Below are 19,917 nucleotides of genomic sequence, written 5' to 3'. Positions count from 1 at the left end.
AAAATAACAGTGAAAAACAATAAAAGCCATTTTGTTTGGTGCAAAAAACACCTTGAAATCGAAAAGTGTTGACGCCAAAATAACGTTTTTTTTCATGGTACATTTTCAACATTTTTTAGTAATGACGTTATAAACAAAATATCGTGACTCTAAAAAACTTTAAATTTCCAATGATTTTCAAGCATGACATTAACAATAAAATATCACGTCTTTGAAAACCCTTAAAATTCCAATGATTTTTAAGCATGACATTAAAATTAAAATATCACTTCTTTGAAAAAACTTAAAATTCCAACAATTTTCAAGCATGGTGCTAAGAAAACATATTTATAATTGGTTTCAACCATAACATTAAAGACAAAATGTCACGACTTAGAAAAACATTAAAAATCTTGACAAATTTTCAACCATGGAAATAAAACCAAAGATTATGACTACAAAACAATCTTAAATTTTCAAAATATTTTAAGCATGACATTATGGAAAAAATTTATGACTAAAAAAACTTTAAAAATGAACACGTGAAAGAAAGAGTTATTATATCAAGAGTAATTTTTTTAAATGCTAACTGTATAGCGATTTTGAAATCTTAGCCTAAGACAACTTGATACATTGCGAACAAAATTTACAAATAAACTATCAAATTGACACGCAGTGTAGGGGAGCTCAACCCATGGTAATGAAAAATTATAGACCAACCATGAAATTAACACATTGTGGGGTAGACTCAATTCATTATAATGAAAAAATTAAAATCAGCGATCAAATTGCACATAATGGGATCGGGTTGCTAGAGAAGCATTGACACATACCCTACAAAGAAAATAATCTTTCTCTCTCTCTCTCTCTATCTATCTATATATATATATATATATAAGAAAACAAAAATTCAAATATTGAAAAAAAAATTAAAACATAAAAGTAATAAAACATGACAAAAAAAATCAAATATAAAAAATATAAAGTAATGACATAAAAGAAACCTATAAAATGTAACAAAAAATTAACCATACCGTGTAAAACTTAAAAAAAAAGAAAAAGAAAAAGAAAAGAAGACCCAAAAAAAAAAATTACAAAAATAAAATACAACATTTAAAAAATAAATAAAACAATTTGCGGTGACCCAGAGGCTCAACTGGCCAGGGGTGACAAGGGGACGATTCATGACAAAAAATAAATTAAATTTCATAAAATATGTAAAAAACAAAAAAACAAAAAAACAAAAAACCATAAAAATGTAAAAAAACTAAATCGAAACTAGCTTGTAAAAATGAAAAATTTAAGTAAAAAAATAAAAATAAATAAATATAAAAAATAAACAAACAAAAAATAAATAAATAAATAAATAAATAAATATATATATATATATATATATATATATATATATATATATATATATATATATATATATATATATATATATAAATTAAAAGAAGGACCATTTAAAAAAAAATATATATATCATTTTAAAAAATGTTAAATAATTATCAGAAAATAAAATTAAATAAAAATATAAAAATAAAACTATTCAAAACAATTAAAAAAATAAATTTAAAATTAAAATTAAAAAAATAAGTTAAAAAAAAAAACAAATTAATTTTATTTTTGTAAATATATTTTAAAATTTAAATTATAAAAGAATTTAAAATTTAATATATTTAAATTTAAAAGTTAAAAACAAAATTAATAAAATTAAAAATAAATAAATAAAAACTTAAATTGAAATTTAAAAACTAAAAAAAAATGAAAAAAAAAAAAAAAAACAATTAAAAATAAAATAAAAAATAAAAACTATTTAAAAAAAAAAGGTAATTCAAAAAAAAAAACAATTAAAACATAACCCCCGTCACCCTCGTCCCTTCCTACCCTTCTCCCACCTGACCCAACTTGTAACGCCCTACGGTCGATGAGCGACTGGGCGCGTGCTCCGCCCGCTCCACAATGTGACTAAGGCATAAAATAGTACACGGAGCGACCAAGGATGAGGTGCTATGTTAATATGCACAGGCAGAATGGTGTTCCACGCTTATATTGCGAGTTGGGGAGCTCGTTCATGAAACTGACCGAGGAGCGTAGCAAACGGAGGGCGAACCGACCATATGATGGCGTTGCATATCGTTTGAGGATGCGGCAGTTGGAGGTTTAATTGAAGTGTCGGTCAGGGCGTGGTGCTACACGACGGTAGCATATATATGCGCAGAGGAGTTGGCATTTCAAACCATCGAACATCGCTCGGTCGAACAACAAGAAAAGGCGCAGGAATAAATGGTATAGCCGCAGTGTGGCGCAGTTCTAATGCGCTCGCACGTCGGGTGGGATACACAAGACTTGCGTAGATTTGGAGTTCGGTTGGGGCACGGGTGGGGGATGCGCTAGGGCACCCGCCCGCCGGAGTATTGTATATGAGTTTGGATTGTGTTGGGCATGGGTCGTGCACAGGCGCGCCTGGCCGTTCGGCAAAGAAACTCGTGTTGTATTTTGGGTGAAGTCGTGATGAGACCACCGTGCGCTCTTGCACGGGTGGGCGCCCGACTTGGATGTAAACGCCGATGGAGTGAAGCTCCCGGTCATTGTACAAACTCTCTCATATATAATAAAAGATTTCTCTTGCATATGATTATGTTTATGCTGCTGTTCATGATGTCTTTATATTAATGGTTTCCGCACATTAATATGTTATTCATGTTTTATGATGAATGTTAAGGCGTAGTTCGTAAAGTAAGCTAACAATGGAAGATGTTAACTACTTAGGCGGTGCCGCACCCAGCCAATTTAAGGAAAAAAGAATTGGGGGCGTGACAGGTGGTATCAGAGCAAGTTTGTGATGATTGAAGCCAGTGTATGATGAATATGATACACACCTGCACTTCGTGACAGGTGGTATCAGAGTAGGTTCACAAGGAGTGAAGTCGTTGCTTGATGAACGCAGAGAACAGACATGTATGTAGGGAAAAGTTATGGAGAAATCATGGTTTAACAGTCTGGGTTTCATGGACTTGATGGTTCATGGCAAGACCATTCAAGCTCTGGTGGACATGGGGGCCACTCATATCTTCATGATGACACGGTTAGCAAAAGAGGTTAGACCGATGATCTTCCCATCGAATGTGGAAGTCAAGGCAGTGAACTCTAGAGCTAAAGTGGCGGGTTTGGCACACGAAGTGCCTATGCAGATAAAATACTAGAAGGGTTAGTTGGACTTCACAGTGATGGAGATGAACGACTTCGATATGATACTCAGACAAGATTTTTTGAAGGGCAACATGGCTATTGTTGTCCCCTTCTGTGATGAGGTGGTGCTGGTTGGACAGTCACAAACTTGGACTTTGCCCACTCATAGGCAAAGGAGGGAAGTCAAGGTGCAGCATGTTTCGGCACTGAGTTTGGAGAAGGCTATGAAGGAGTCAAATATGGAGACATATGCGGTGATGTTCAAGGATGTCGAAGGTGATGGAGTGGGGACGCCTGTTCCAGCTGAGATTTTCGAGGTGCTGACCAAATATGCGGATTTGATGCCTGATGAGCTACCAAAGAAGCTTCCACCAAGGCGTGCAGTGGACCATAGCATTGAGCTTGAGCCAGGAAAGCAACCCCCGGCTAAAGCACCTTATTGATTGTCAGGACCTGAGTTGGAGGAATTGAAACGATAGCTAAAGGAGTTAGCTGATGCAGGTTTCATCAGACCTTCAAGGTCCCCTTATGGAGCTCTGGTATTGTTCTAGCAGAAGAAGGATTCGAATGAGCTACGGATGTGCTGTGATTACCATGCATTGAACAAGAAGATGGTAAGGAACAAGTATCCTTTGCCATTGGCTGTTGATTGCTTTGACAAGCTTGCAAAAGCCTGAGTGTTTTCCAAGCTGGACTTGAGGCATGGATATTATCAGGTGCGGATAGCTGAAGGAGATGAGAAGAAGACCGTGATAGTAACAAGGTATTGTAGCTTTGAGTTCCTTGTTATGCCATTCGGGTTGTGTAACGCTCCTGCTACGTTTTTCACTTTGATGAATGATGTCCTATGACCATACTTGGATTCGTTCGTAGTAGTGTACTTGGACGATATAGTGGTGTTCAGTGACAACATGGAGGATCATAAGAAGCACTTGGCGATGGTGTTCGAGGCACTGAGGGCAAATCAGTTGTTCTTGAAGAAGTCTAAGTGCGTGTTCGCTCAGACCGAGATTCTGTTCCTTGGGCATATTGTTGGTCAAGGGTACATACGGATGGAGTCGAGCAGAGTGAAAGCAATTGAGGACTAGGTTGAACTGAAGAATGTCCATGAGATGAGGGTGTTCTTGGGCATGACCAACTACCAACAGAAGTTTGTAGAGGGGTACTCCAAGGTAACATCATCACTGATAGACCTATTGAAGAAAGAGAAGAGGTGAAGTTGGATGGATAAATGTCAGAAGGCATTTGATGATTTGAAGAGGAGGATGGTTACAGCACCGATACTGAAGTTGCCTAACTTCGAGAGACCGTTTGAGGTACACATTGATGCTTTGGATTTTTCCATAGGAGGGGTTCTTATGCAGGATGGGCATCGGGTGGCGTACGAAAGTCGGAAGTTGCAGGATAGAGAACGGAGGTATCCAGTCCACGAGAAGGAGATGACTGCAATCATTCACTGTCTTCATGTGTGGAGACATTACTTGATTGGGAAGTCGTTTGTTGTCAAGACGGACAACATTGCAGCAAGTTATTTTGCATCACAACCGAAGCTTTCTGCGAAGCAAGCTCGTTGGTAGGACTTCTTGGCAGATTTCAACATGACTATCGAGTATAGACTGGGAAGACACAATGCAGTAGTAGATGCCCTTAGCAGGAAGGGACAACTTGCGGCATTGGAGGGAGAAGATCGGGCAGCTAGGAGTAGGAGTCGAGTTTAAATGTCAGAAGAGATGCAGAATAAGCTCAAGGAAAGTGTTGAAACCGATACTTTGGCGCATAATATAGTGAAGTAGATAAAGGAGGGGAAGACACGAAAGTTCTTTCTACAAGACGGGTTCTTGTTCTTTGGAAACCGACTCTATGTTCCAAAGTCATCTGGGCTCAGGAGGCACCTTTTGAAGGAGTGCCACGACTCGCCATGGGCTGGCCACCTAGGGATGCGTCGTTCTTTGGCATTGTTGGAGAGAGGATTCTTTTGGGAGAAGATGCAAGAGGATGTAGAGGAGTATGTACTTACGTGCATCATTTGTCAGCAGGACAAATCGGATACTCAGAGGCAAGGAGGACTGTTGCAGCCTTTACCGATTCCTGAGAGACCATGGGTGAGTGTCTCGATGGACTTCATCACTCAGTTGCCATAGGTTCAGGGGTATAATGGGATAATGGTTGTCGTTGATCATTTTTCCAAGTATGTTGTCTTTGTTCCAACAAAGATACTATGTGGAGCCGAGCCGACTGTGGAGTTGTTCTTTAAGAACATAGCGAAGTATTGGGGGATGCCATTAAGCATCATGTCGGACCGAGATTGCATTTTACAGGCAGATTTTGGACCACATTGTTCAAGTTAGTCAGTACAGAGTTATTGATGAGTTCAAGTTACCATCCGTAGACAGATGGGTAGATCGAGAGGATCAACGCATTGTTGGAGGACTACTTGAGACATTATGTGATGGCTGATCAGAAGAATTGGCCTGAACTCTTGGATATTCCTCAGTTCAGCTACAATATTCAAAAGAGTTCTAGAACGGGGTATAGTCCATTTGAGTTGGTGAATGGGTAGATGCCGGTTGCATAGCATACCATAGTGACAAGAGGTTTTTTGAGGAGTCCTCATGCGAAGAAGTTCATGAAGGCTTGGGATGAGACCTTGGAGTTGGCACGGTTGCGCTTGCACGAAGCTGCAAGGAGAATGAAGAAATCGGCTGATCGAGGAAGACGAGATGCGCACTTCAGTGTGGGAGATATGGTGTTTCTCAGGATTACCGGGGAGCAGTTTCAGCCAGCCAAGGGGACTACGAGCAAACTGACACAGAAGTATGAGGGACCATTCCGAGTGAAGAAGAGAGTGGGGGAAGTTGCTTATGAGCTAGAGCTTCTGCACCATATGCACATGAAGCATCCGGTTTTTCACATGAGTCAGTTGAAGAGATGCAGACTTGATGTTGACGTCCAGAGAGAGATGAACCACCGAGAGGACCAGCCGAGATTGTGGACAAGCCAGGACTGGAGTTGGATAAGATTTTAGCTTCAGAACTACAGGGATTGGTTGCCACATGAAGTGGGAATTTCTTGTCAGATGGAAGAATGCACCAGAGGAAGAAAGCTGGGAATCGGAGGACTCACTTTGGAGATGGAAGAAGAAGATTGAGAAGTATGAGAGGAAGCTTCTGAGGCAGTCGAGGTTGTCGAGGGTGACAATGAGTTCGAGTGGGGGAGGATGTAACTCCCTGCGGTCGATGAGTGACCGGGCGCATGCTCCGCCCACTCCACAATGCGACTAAGGCATAAAATAGTACGTGGAGCGACCAAGGATGAGGCGCTATGTTAATATGCACGGGCAGAATGGCGTTCCACGCTTATATGGCGAGTTGGGGAGCTCGTTCATGAAACCGACCGAGGAGTGTAGCAAATGGAGGGCGAACCGACCATATGATGGCGTTGCATATCGTTTGAGGATGCGGCGGTTGGAGGTTTAATTGAAGTGTCGGCCAGGGCGTGGTGCTACATGACGGTAGCATATATATGCGTGGAGGAGTTGGCATTTCAAACCATCGAACATCGCTCAGTCGAACAACAAGAAAAGGCGCAAGAATAAAGGGTATAGCCACAGCGTGTCGCAGTTCTAATGCGCCCGCACGCTGGGCGGGATACACAAGACTTGCGCAAATTTGGAGTTCGGTTGGGGCGCGGGTGGGGGATGCGCTAGGGTGCCTGCCTGCCAGAGTATTGTATATGAGTTTGGATTGTGTTGGGCATGGGTCGTGCACGGGCGCGCCCGCCTATTCGGCAAAGAAACTCATGTTGTATTTTGGGTGAAGTCATGGTGAGACCACCGTGTGCTCTTGCACGGGTGGGCGCTTGACTTGGATGTAAACGCCAATGGAGCCAAGCTCCTGGTCATTGTACAAACTCTCTCATATATAATAAAAGATTTCTCTTGCATATGATTGTGTTTATGCTGTTGTTCATGATGTCTTTATATTAATGGTTTCCGCACATTAATATGTTATTCATTTTTTATGATGAATGTTAAGGCATAGTTTGTAAAGTAAGCTAAAAATGGAAGATGTTAACTACTTAGGCGGTGCCGCACTCGGCCAATTTAAGGAAAAGAGAATTGGGGGTGTGACACAACTTGTCACGCCGCTACACTGATGGTAATCTTCCAACTGCACTATAGCGAGGTGCAGCACTACCAACCGTTTTCTTTTCACCAATACTTACGATTGTAGACTACGCCTAACATTCCATACTTAGTTTATTTTTGTTACCAAGTATTATCTTTGTCCTTTATACAGTGAAAGCCCATAACATTCACATAAACAACGTTATACAAGAGAAATGCATAATAGTATAAAGGGAGGGGCAACTCCCTACAATATGAGTCTGCCCGAATCAATATATATAATCTTCTTTTATAAGTACAAGTTAAATCTTGGGAAACCCCAAATTTACACTTAGCCAATTTTCTAACTTTCGGAAAACTCGGTTGCCTAGCTCATCGGCGCCTCTGCATGGTCACCGCATGACTCACCAACCCTTCGTTCACCTCGTCGCACGATCATGTTGTTTTCCCAACTTGGGTGCGCCTCGTCGTAACCAAGTCGCCACACACGGCCGCCTCCGCACGAGTCACACCTTCGTTCACAACTCCAACACTTCACCATTTCCACCGTTTCATCGTGCACGGCGTGCCCTCACTCGTCCACACTTTCACCCATTCACCCATTCAACCTAACTCGTTCACTCAAACAACTTCACCCAGGTTGCCACACGACTTCACCCGGGTCGCCCGACGACCTCACCCGATTCGCCCAAATGACTTCACCCGGGTCGCCCGACGACCTCACCCGGCTCGCCGGAACGACTTCACCTGAGTCACCTGACGACCTTGCTCGGTTCGCCCGAATGACCTCACTTGAGTTTTCTGCTTGATGACCTTGCCCTAGTTTTCTGCTCGATGACCTCGCCCGAGTTTCTCACCTGAATTTTCCACCAGACTTTCCTGCACGAGTTTTTCACCTGTCATGTGGGCTCATCTGCAACCGTAGAACTCCTTGATCGAATTATGCCTTTGCCTCCATAAATGCACACCAATATATATGGGTTGGTGGCAAGTTGTGTCACCCGGCCGACCCACGCCCAATGCCCAAGCCGACTCATTCACAATGTGTTGTCTCGCCTAGGAGGAGGGTCGGCCTGCCCAACTCGTGGGACCACCTCCCCAACTCTCCCAACACCTTATAAACTCGTTTCTTGGCTTGTTCACTTCGTATTTTTCTCATGCTCCTCGCAAGCACTTCGCACAGTGAAGGTGACTTGGACCGTAGGTCCTTACATCCTCCCCCACCTGAAGTCATTGTCATCCTCAACAATATATCATCTCGGCAACCATCCATCACCAAGATCATCATATCGAGGCACACACCCCATCGGTATGTCATATATCAGAAATCATCTCAATCCATGATCGTCAACCACCCTGTCACAATCTCCACACGCTGCTTCCCATCGTGGAAGGTTGGCCCTTCCATCTCAAGCTACATGCTTCTTGCAACATCCCGTGTTGAGCTCATCATGTATCATCATCGTGTGAACTGCTACCATGATACTCCAACATAATGTTAACACATCTCTGCACACTACGCGTCCCCATTTTTGAACTAGTCGGGTGATCAGTGCAATTGTCACACTCAAACCATGAGAATGTACATCCTCATGCCACCATCAGTCATTTCTCAGAACATCCTGTCACATCCTCAACTCGATCAAGAGTCCATCTTTGTATAAGTGTAAGCCATGCTCAGGTCCATGAAGTAGTCCTCATCTCATCTGTAACATGCTGTCCATGAAGTTTGGTACTAATGTGCTGCATGAAATCAGCCACATCTACCCCAACATCATCATCCATCTGAAAAACATCCATCTCCTCAAAGTGAAGAGATCCTCTCATCAAACCTTGACTCTTCGATGTGACACATCTAGGTCCACGAAGCAATCTCCATCATATCTATATGTGCCATCCCTCAAGTCTATCATAGAAACAAGTATACACCTGTCTCATCTCCCATGTGTCAAAAGTGGTTAAGTCTCGGCTGAACCCATGCCCAAGTGTTGTCACCAAGGCATCATCATCGTTGTAACTCCATCACTCCAAAGTGTCTCATATCGATCCTTCACATCAAGTCACACTTCCAAGCCACATCCATACATGTACTCGGAAGTATGCATCCCATCCTGCATCAAAGTCTCTGACCTCAGCTCCTCAATGCATCAGATCCTCCAAGTCCAACACTCTAACAAGCATACATGTCTCGGCCCAAAGGTCTCTGCAAGATGCCTCAGCTTTCCATGTAGTAGGAATGCTCCATAGTCTGCTCACAACTCCATCCAATTCCATGGCCTTGTTGTACAAGAGTGCACAACCTCTCCATCGGCTCATAAGTAAAACATCTCCATGTCACACTAGCAAATCCACCTGCACAACATCCTTGCCTTGGCACTCCTCATTGGATGCCCATAAGTGACACCTCTACAAGTGCTCCTGCATAATGTCCCTGCATAAGACTCCCATGCTCCAACCTGATGTCCATGACTAAGTTTCCCATGTAGTCCAACTAAGTAGACCCATAACAATCAATCATCCTCCTCCAAGTCTGCAATCTTCGGTCTAGTGAAATCAGTCACCCAACCATATCATCATCACATGAGTCTCTCCATCATAGCTACCTACCAAAGGTTCCACCAAGACTTTTTCTTAGTATTAGCCATGAGAAGTCCACCCAAGCATCATCATAGCCAGGTGTGTGCCCCTCAATCTGCCCATGAGTCATGTCGGGCACTTAGCCAATTCTCCATGTGGCTAAAGCATGACCCATTCCTCCTCAATGATCATCATGTTCCTCCCTTATCACAGGCCCTTGTACCTTCTACCATAAGGTCACAAACAACCCCAACAAGTCCTGCAACAGTCAACAATCCTTGCTTCTCCATGCAAGGTCTCATCGTAGACATCCATGGTAAGATCCTCCCTAGCATCGGCAAACTGATTTTGCTCTTCCCTGCATATGGTTCATCTACCAAATGCTCAAGTGAAACACTTAATAATACTTACATCATCGTCATCATGAGGCTCCTCCATGTGAGTATCCTCATTCACCCATGTCTGCAAACTGCACGATCCTGGTCCAACTTGATCATCCTCAAGTTTGTCCTCCATCATTGTCACATCTGCAACATCCTCAACTATCACAGCTTCTTCTTTCTTACCATCGCATCCTACAACTTTCTCCTTATGAGTCAAAGCTATGGAATGCTTCTTCTCAAGAGTTATCCATTTCCACTTTTCTCGAATCAAGTTTTGCCTTATCGTCAATTCCTTGAGTTCTGCATCAAACAAGTCTACTTCCTTTGCAAGTCGATAGGCTTCATCCCTATTCCCGTCAGAAATCCCTTCCTTGACCAAAGCATGAAGAGCATCCTTTGATTTGAACAAGCCTTTGCCCCATTCTACAAAACTTTGTTCAACCTTACTTGATTCTTCAAGTAGACTTCCTTCAAATTCCTTGAAGGTTGCAAAACACATGTCCCGCAAGATAGTCATCTTTCTTGACTCTTCACTATTCACCAGGTTCCCTCTGCAAAACTGAACCAGCTCTTGATTCCACCTATTGGTGAGATCAGCTTCCTTCATCTGCACTCCACCTGAATCAGCTATGATACCACCTGTCATGCCCCTACACTGACGGTAATCTTCCAACCGCACTATAGCGAGGTGCGGCACTACCAACCGTTTTCTTTTCACCAATACTTATGATTGTAGACTACGCCTAACATTCCATTCTTAGTTTATTTTTGTTACCGAGTATTATCTTTGTCCTTTATATAGTGAAAGCCCATAACATTCACATAAACAATGTTATACAAGAGAAATGCACAACAATATAAAGGGAGGGGCAACTCCCTGCAATATGCGTCTACCCGAATCAATATATATAATCTTCTTTTATAAGTACAAGTTAAATCTTGGGAAACCCCAAATTTACACTTAGCCAATTTTCCAACTTTCGGCAAACTTAGTCACCTAGCTTGTCGGCACCTCTACATGGTCATCGCATGACTCACCAACCCTTCGTTCACCTCGTCGCACGATCGTATTGTTTGCCCAACTTGGGCATGCCTTGTTGTAACCAAGTCGCCACACACGGGTGCCTCCACACAAGTCACACCTCTGTTCACAACTCCAACACTTCACCATTTCCACCATTTCATTGTGCATGGTGTGCCCTCGCCCGTTCGCACGTTCACCCGTTCACCCTAACCTGTTCACTCGAACAACTTCACCCAGGTCGCCACACGACTTCACCCGGGTCGGCCAACGACCTCACCTAGTTTGCCCGAATGACTTCAATTGGGTCGCCCGACGACCTCACTCGGCTCGCCCGAACAACTTCACCCGGGTCGCCCGACGACCTTGCCCGGTTTGCCCGAGCAACCTCACCCAAGTTTTCTGCCCGATGACCTCGCCCAATTTTTCTACCCAACGACCTCGCCCGAGTTTCCTGCACGAGTTTTCTGGCCCGAGTTTCTCACCTGAGTTTTCCACCCAACTTTCTGCACGAGTTTTTCACCTGTCGTGCGGGCTCATCCGCAACCATAGAACTCCTTAATCGAACTCGTGTTGATCAAATGATGCCTTTGCCTCCACAAATGCATGCCAATATATACAGGTGGGTGGTAGGTTGTGTCACACGGCCGACCCACGCCCAATGCCTAAGCCGACTCGTTCACAATGTGTTGTCTCACCCAGGAGGAGGGTTGTCCCGCCCAACTCGTGGGACCGCCCCCTCAACTCACCCAACACCTTATAAACTCGTTTCTTGGCTCATTCACTTCGTATTTTTCTCATGCTCCTTGCACGCATTTCGCACGGTGAAGGTGATCCGGATCGCAGGTCCTTACACAACTCCCCCCCTCTCTCCTCCACTCGACCCACACCCCACCCTCCTCCCTTACCCCCCTCCCCTCCTTAACCTCCATCTCCTCTCCGCCCCTTCCCCACTCGACCCCCTCTAAACTCCACCCTCTCCCTACCCTTCCCTCCCCTCCTCGCCTCCACCCGACCCACAACCCACCTCCCTCCCTCTTCTCTTGCGGGGACGGGGGTGGAGTGGGGTGGCACTCCGATGGGGGAGGGGTGAAGAGGGGACAGGGGTTAAGGGGGGCAGGGGGTGTGGGTCAGGTAGGGTGTGGGTTGGGTAGGACAAGGGTGAGGGAGGTGACGGGGGTGAGGGAGGGTAGTTGGGTCGGGTTGGGGTCAGGTGGGGGAGAGGCGACAGGGGATGGGGGTGAGGATGGTTATGTTTTAATTTATTTTTTTTATTTATTTTCATTGTTATATATATATATATATTGTTTTTTTTAAATTGTTTATTTTTTATTTTATTTTTTAAATTGTTTTTTTATTCTTTTTTATTTGTTTTTATTTTTATTTTATTTTTAAATGTTTTTTTTAATTGTTTTTTTAATTGTTGTTGTTTTCTTTAATTGTTTTTTTTGTTTAACTTGTTTTTTTTAATTGTTTTGAATATATATATATATATATATATATATATATATATATATATATATATATATATATATATATATAATATATATATATATATTTTTTTTTAATGTTTTTTTTTTGAATTTTGTTTTTTAATATATATATATATATTATTTTTCAATGTTATTTCTTTATTTTTTATTTTGATGATGATGATGGTGGTTAACGTCCACTGAGACCAAACTTTAGTCTATCGGACCTAAAGAAACGAATTATTTAGCTTGATTTGAGATTTTATTCCTATGCTCAAAAGGCTTGGAGAGAAGCCTCTCGAGCTCACTTAAATATTTTTTTATTTTTTTTTTATTTTTTGGTAATTATTTTAAGATTTTGTTTTTGTAATAAGGTTTTTTATTATTATTAATTTTTTAACTTAAAAAATGTGTTTAGATTTTTTTTTTTTTTTTTGTGGATCAATTTGTTTTTCTTTAAATTTTATATATTTTTTGAAAAACAATCATTTATTTATTTATTTTCATTAATTTTTTATTCAATTTTTTTTTTTTTTTTTACGAGTTAATTTTGGTTTTCTTTTATATTTTCATAGGTTTTTTTTATTTTTTTTTCCTTCTTTTTATATATATCTTTTGTATTTGATTTTTTTTTTTTTGGTCATGTTTTTTATTTTTATTTTTATGTTTCTTATTTTTGTTATGTTTTTTTATTCTATTTTTTATATACTTTTATGTTTTATTACTAACATGTTTTTATTATTTTTATTTTTGTCATGCTTTATGTTCTATTTTTATGTTTTATGTTTTTTTTACATTTTTATAGGTTTTTTATTTTTTTAATATTTTTTTGTATTTGATTTTTTTTTTTTTTCATGTTTTTATTATTATTTTTTATTGTTTATTACTAACATGAAAATCACCAACATTTAAAAAAAATTATCCGCACTTAATTCATTAGAAAATTTAAAGTGTAAAAACTAAGCCTTCTAAACAAAAAGGGTTGATGCTCATCAACCCTTTTTAAAATCAAGATGAAAATCACTAACAAAAAAAAATGTTCACACTTGATATATAAAAAAAATTAAAGTGTAAAAAATAGGCCCTCTAAAAAAATGTGTTGATGCTGCATCAACACTTTTCAAAATCGGCATGAAAATCACTAACATCGAAAAAAAATGTTCATACTTGATACATAACAAAAATTAAAGTGCCAAAAATACGCTAAAAAAAAAGTGTATTCTGGGATCACCACATTTCAAAATCGGGTGATTTTTTGCTACCTCAAAAAAACGGGTACCAATTTACTTTCTTGTTTGATTGATAACTATGTTCACACACAAAGACAATAATATTAGAGAGAGTTTATTGCTCTAAATTTTCTATAGGTTTCCGATACTAACCTCTGGCAATATATATATATATATGTATATATATATATATATATATATATATATATATATATATATATATATATATATATATATATCTTCTCTATTATATCCCTCTTGATGTTGTCTCGAAAAGGCCTATCTCCCACCCTTGTACAACCGATTCCCCAGATTCGTTCCCCAACTACTAACTCTCTCCTTGCATTACCTAGGTTTTTCTTCCTTTCTTCCTTTTTTTCTCTACTCTTCTGTTTCCTCTCCCTTTTTTATTGCTCACTCCATGTTTTTGGTTATTTAGGACCCAACTAAATGGAATTTTCCTTTCCTTCCATTTGGCCTCCATCTCTGTCATCGACCTTCTGTGATTCACCTGTTAAATATTTTCTTGCCCTGGTGATCTGACACACACATTGGAGATAAGCCCATTAATGTCCCATGACCTCGCTCAATGGTCTCGTTTTTGGACATCCACTCTTTGGCATTGTAACTATAGTAGCAATCACCACAGTAAAGTTCCAAAAGACCCCTTCTGAACTCAAGTAAAATCATTTAAACTTATGTTGGTAAAAACCCTTGTCGTGGATAACCATCAATTTGAAGGCAACTTGTTTTATTTCCATTCTTAATATATTTTCGCGTGACCCAACTTTTTGTTTATTAGTCATGCCCTCTTACTTAAGTTTGGGTAAGGGCATTTAATTGGCCTTGTGTATCAATTGTTTGCATGTTCACTCTTAACTTTTGAATGTATTTTCAACATTATGTTTAGGTTTATTATTACAATGGTGGGATAATGAATTTGGCATTTGACTCACACTCTTTTGGTTGGAGTGAGTACACTAATCTAGTAAGAAACTTCATTTCTTTGTAGATTGTTTCCTAAAACGTTTTCTCAAGATATTTTTATTCAATTTATCACACTTTGGTTATTGGAATTTTGATTCTGTGTGATGAATTTTCTTATTGATTTCTACATTTTTTTTGTGTCCTTAATATCAAGGTTCTTGCTTTCTCTTGGGTTTCTATTGTAGCTACTACAATAGGCCCAAACTTTTTTGACTCTTTCAAAATTTCAGAGACACCCCATACTTTATTGCTTATCTCCCTTTTCCTTTGGTTTCTCATGGTTTTGTACCTTCTATAACCTATCTATGGTTTCCAAAAGACCTAGAAAGATTGACTCTAAGGGGCCAAAACTTGGTTTTGCTCGCTAGGCCCAAAATCATAATTAACCACTCAAAAATGAAATTGTCACCTTCCCTTAGTTTATACACTTTTCCATGTCGTTGATCAATTTGGAAGCATAGTCATTTGACAAATATGATATTATTTTGTGACTTATAACCTATGGCCTATCTAAACCTATTGAAAGTGACCAGGTGATTTCACATTTTTCTTATGTTAAGCTATAAGTTTCAAATCACACCTTGGGGCATGAGACTTGACTTGCGATGTCAAAGTTACACATTTTCTTATGACCTGTGACTTGACTTGCATCCCCTAATTATCAGGGATTAAATTCAATGAGGATAGCTACTCTAAATATTCACTAATGCAATTTTCATACAAATTATAATATGAGTAATGCATACAATACCATTGCTAAGATCTTGTTGACAATGCTGGATCTGCCAACATGAAAGGGGATCTCCCAAGTAAGAAGTCCCAATTAGAACTCAGACCATTTGGTGTAGGAGTCCCAACAGTGGGTCATATAGTAATTCCTTGACCACGATGTCACACACAGGCAAGTAAGATAACTCTATCAGTAGCAAGGGTGTGATTGTTGCAGTGAGTCAAGGAAGGTGCATGAGAAGTTCTAACACAGGTGGGTTGAGATGAGTGTGCCGCTTAGCAACTTGTAACAATACTCAGTTGGGAAGGGAACACACGAGCAAAGATACATCAGAAGATGGAAATAAAGCTAGCTAGCAATCGAAAGTGATGGTTAAACCAACAGCACATCTACAACAAGATTCATATAATTGCATAAAAAAAAGTTCATACACAAATACGTAAGTTAAACAACATACATTCCTACAACAACCGGAATAGTCCAACTACAATAACAACATATGCATGAAAACATGTTGGCTCTTATTATATAAATAAGTGTAAGTTCCAATCATGCAATACATCCATGTAAACCTGCTAGCCCCAACAGTGGGACGTTACAACCACATCTGCCTGCTCCTCCAAAGAGATGCACTAGCTCCGTGTAGTGGAGAAGATAGGCACGTTACAATACTGTCGAAGCTCTCTCCAAGATAGTCTTATCAGAAGCTTGGCTGAACAAAAGCCCTTACAATGAGTTATGAGGGAATATTTATAGCAAAGGGTGGGGTGACTCTTCACATTCCTCTTTGTGACAGTTCAACTACCCTCATGACTCTTCACCTACTCTATGAGTGTTACACCCAACTATTGACACTTGACTTACACTTGACATGACTCAACATTACAATGCACATGTAATCATGTGGGACAACATGGCTTGAGCAAGCCATGCAAGACATCCCTAACACTCGATCCATTGTGATGAGACCAACTCTTTGACATGCTTGTGATGGCAAAGGTGGTGAGATGATGCCAACCTTGGTAATCTGTGATGGTGTGCATGCACCCCATGGTGAAATCTTGTTGAAGCGAACTCTTGCCTCTGTTGCAACCGGTGCACTAGTTCGCCTCCTTCATCCCACTCATCTACTAACATGCACATGGTCTTCTTGGGTGCGATTGAATCGACAACACACTGATGCATAGTGTCTGTGCTAATCTTCAAGTGTGTGCTGGTCGTCATGCGCATCAAATTGTCGAAGTACATGTTAAACTCTAGTTGGACTTGCTTCTTGTCTTTGCCTTGGTAAGTGTGCTGAATGGGTTGGATTGCAAGCGTGCGCACAATGACATGCATGTTTTTGAATCCCTTACATATGATCAACAACACTGCTCACCATGTCTGCTCCGTGCCAACTGCTGGGATGGATATTTAACTTGTACGGGTGCAATTTCATCCGTGAGTGCATGTTGTGCCCACTATTGTTCTTGCTCCTGCTACAACTCATTCGTCTGTCTGTGCAGCTTCATGTTCTTCCTCAAGTTGTTGATTCCTTTTTTGTTCCATTATCTGTCTTTGTGTGATCTTCATTTCATGTCGTTACCTCATAGTCTGAGTCTCCAAAGTTGCTTTATCAGTGGATCTTCTTCATCTTGCAACTTTTTTCCGCCTCTGTGTTGTCAACAACCTTCCTGTTGCATTTGTTGCATTCATTGCATTCGCTGCATTCATTGTATTCACTGCATTCATTGCATTTGGTATGTTTCCTTTAGTTGTTGTTCATGATTTTTCTCGTTGTGATATCTTGATGTTCTTGTCTATGAACAACTTCATATCTTCATGAGTAGGCAAGCTCATAGGCATTTGATTGACTGCATCTCCAGGTGTGCTCTGAATGGTGTCTTCGACTTTGCCCTCTTGGAATCAATTGTACATTCACTACTGAGAGGCAGATGAATACTTGCAATACCTAGCGACATGGAAACAGCCATGGAAATAAATATGTCAGTCGAAAACCAAAATGAACTTGAGAACTGACTTTCAACATACCTGTGTGACTGATCATGAAGGTTACACAATTTCGGCTGGGAGGTCAAAACACTTGTTGGTGTCTAGGTATGAGCAATTTATCCACCCCTTTTCCTACATTAATGTATCAATCTAGGTGCGTATTATTTTCAAGGCAACACCAAGGTATATGCAAAGGCAAGGTTACAATATGTTATCGACCAAGGGTTTGTGATTACCAAATCAAAGCATTGCTGAAACAGAATTAGAAACTCAACTACAGAACTTAAAAAGGTATTCACAGTTATCTAAAGAATCTGCAACAGCAATCAAGAAATAAACACAACAATAAACAATACACACATAACAAGGAAATACACAGCACCTGATCAGAAGAGTGGGCCCATCTCTTTGATCAGGGCTGCGTTACTCACAGCGAAAGATAGATTAGCAAAAAGGTTTATATTTTATTAATCTGAACAATGCTGTTACAATACAATGCAGGGTCTGGCTAGCTTTGATACAGGAATGACCTGTGTTTTATACTGTATAAAGGGGAATAACATCTCTCCCCAAAACTTGGCAACTATATGCCCAAATATATACATCAGTTCAACCATAGCACTAGTCTTGAGAGAGAAAGAACATGAATAATCTAAAATGGGCTGAGAATAACTACAAATCAGTTATGTTGTTTCGTCGTGGTCAATCAGCTGCTATGGATCACGGAACTGCTGCGATATGCCATGAGGTCAACACCTGTGCTCCATAATCTGTTGTCATAACATATTTTAGTGGCTCGCATAGGTAAAACCCACATGACTCTACTTCATTAATTAAATATCCCAAGAGACAATAAAGGGGAATTACCTCATAGTTTTTTATAGTAAATGTATGCAAATGAACACAAAATGGGATGAAAAGAGGAGTGGAAATGCAAGGAAAAGATAGGCCAATTTGGTACCCAACAACACTGACTGCGAAAGGCACACAGTCTGGGTTGCTGGGAGACTGGCTAACTGCTGGAACTGTGTAATGCACAGTGCAGTCTAGCTACTAACTGTTAAAATTACGCAATGCACAATCTCAACTGGCAATGGCTATAGGCTTAGTGACTACATTGCGCAATTTTTTGGGCCAATAATCATTGTCCCTCAAAAATTCACAAAACAACCCTCGAGGACAGTTCCTGGGCAGAAGTGCGCATTTATGGAGAGGAGGACAGAGCCTTCCTTCCCCAGATTGCACAACGCTATCTTAGTGAAGGCAGAGTCCAGACCAGGGTTGGTCTAACTCGCCAATGGGAAACTGAAAGTAAATATGACAGTGGATGCATGGAGACACTTAGTGAAAGTAGAAGTGATTGATAGTGCATGCAAACATGAATGAAAGATTTAGTAAATAGATCAATATGCATGTGGGTGAGGCAAGTCGCCGCTCATGAAAAAAAGTTTCATGCATGCGACAACAGTGAGATAGCAACAAAAACTAAAACAATGCTAGGACAAGCTAGTATGTATCAAAATAATAGCAAGCGTTCACTGAAATCAAGCAGACATTAATCACACAAGCAAAAACACAAAAAGCGACAAAAATGCAACACAAGGCATGGAAAATAAGCTTACCCTGAAACAACTGAGTTGAACGTGCTGACTACTCCTAGATGTGATGTGGGATGTCAGAGCTACAAGGTTGATGTAAGGAATGAGCTTTGCAATGTCCGGTTGATGATTTTTTATAATATCGAGGTTGTGACGCACATGTCACAAGTCTAGGGAAAGAGACACTTCATGGGAGGTTCCTGAAATGAACCTTGCATGTAACCTCCAACTGTTAAACATAGATCCCTGAAACAAGGGATGCCTTTGCATGTTGCCTTAGGTGAAGTAGCCCATGCATGCAAGTCAGCTTTTTTCAGTCCGGGAGGGAACTGGTCAACTCAGCTGCACATGCAAGAGACTGCTCTACTGCTGGGAGAAAATGCGCATTTCTCGCTGGGAGCTGGGCTGGCTACCCTAGAGATTTGTGCAATTTCTGGTTAGAGAAGTTGACTGCTGCCCAGATTTGCACAAATTCTGGGCTTAGTAGCCCTGCTAGGAAAAATTGCGCAATTTTCACTATGAGTGTTGACTGCCAGAATTACACAATTCTGGAGCCCAGCAGGCTGCAAGTTAGGATTGCGCAATTTTTGGAGGGGATGGTTGCCCTCCAAAATTACACAATTTCTGGGTG

The 19,917-nt window shown here is 40.5% G+C and overlaps 1 pseudogene; it reads right to left on the bottom strand.

The window, feature by feature from the left end:
- Positions 1-10,903, bottom strand: part of LOC149261782 (eukaryotic translation initiation factor 3 subunit A-like) — a 64,559-nt pseudogene extending 53,656 nt beyond the window's left edge.
- Positions 10,904-19,917: the final 9,014 nt, after the last annotated feature.

This window comes from Pinus tabuliformis, chromosome 6 (assembly GCF_031772625.1).
Source record: "Pinus tabuliformis cultivar Carrire ecotype Pingquan chromosome 6, CPIR1, whole genome shotgun sequence".
NCBI classification, from domain to species: Eukaryota; Viridiplantae; Streptophyta; class Pinopsida; order Pinales; family Pinaceae; genus Pinus; species Pinus tabuliformis.
The sequence above is the reverse complement of the archived record's forward strand: the minus strand, read 5'-3'. Positions and strand labels throughout refer to the sequence as shown.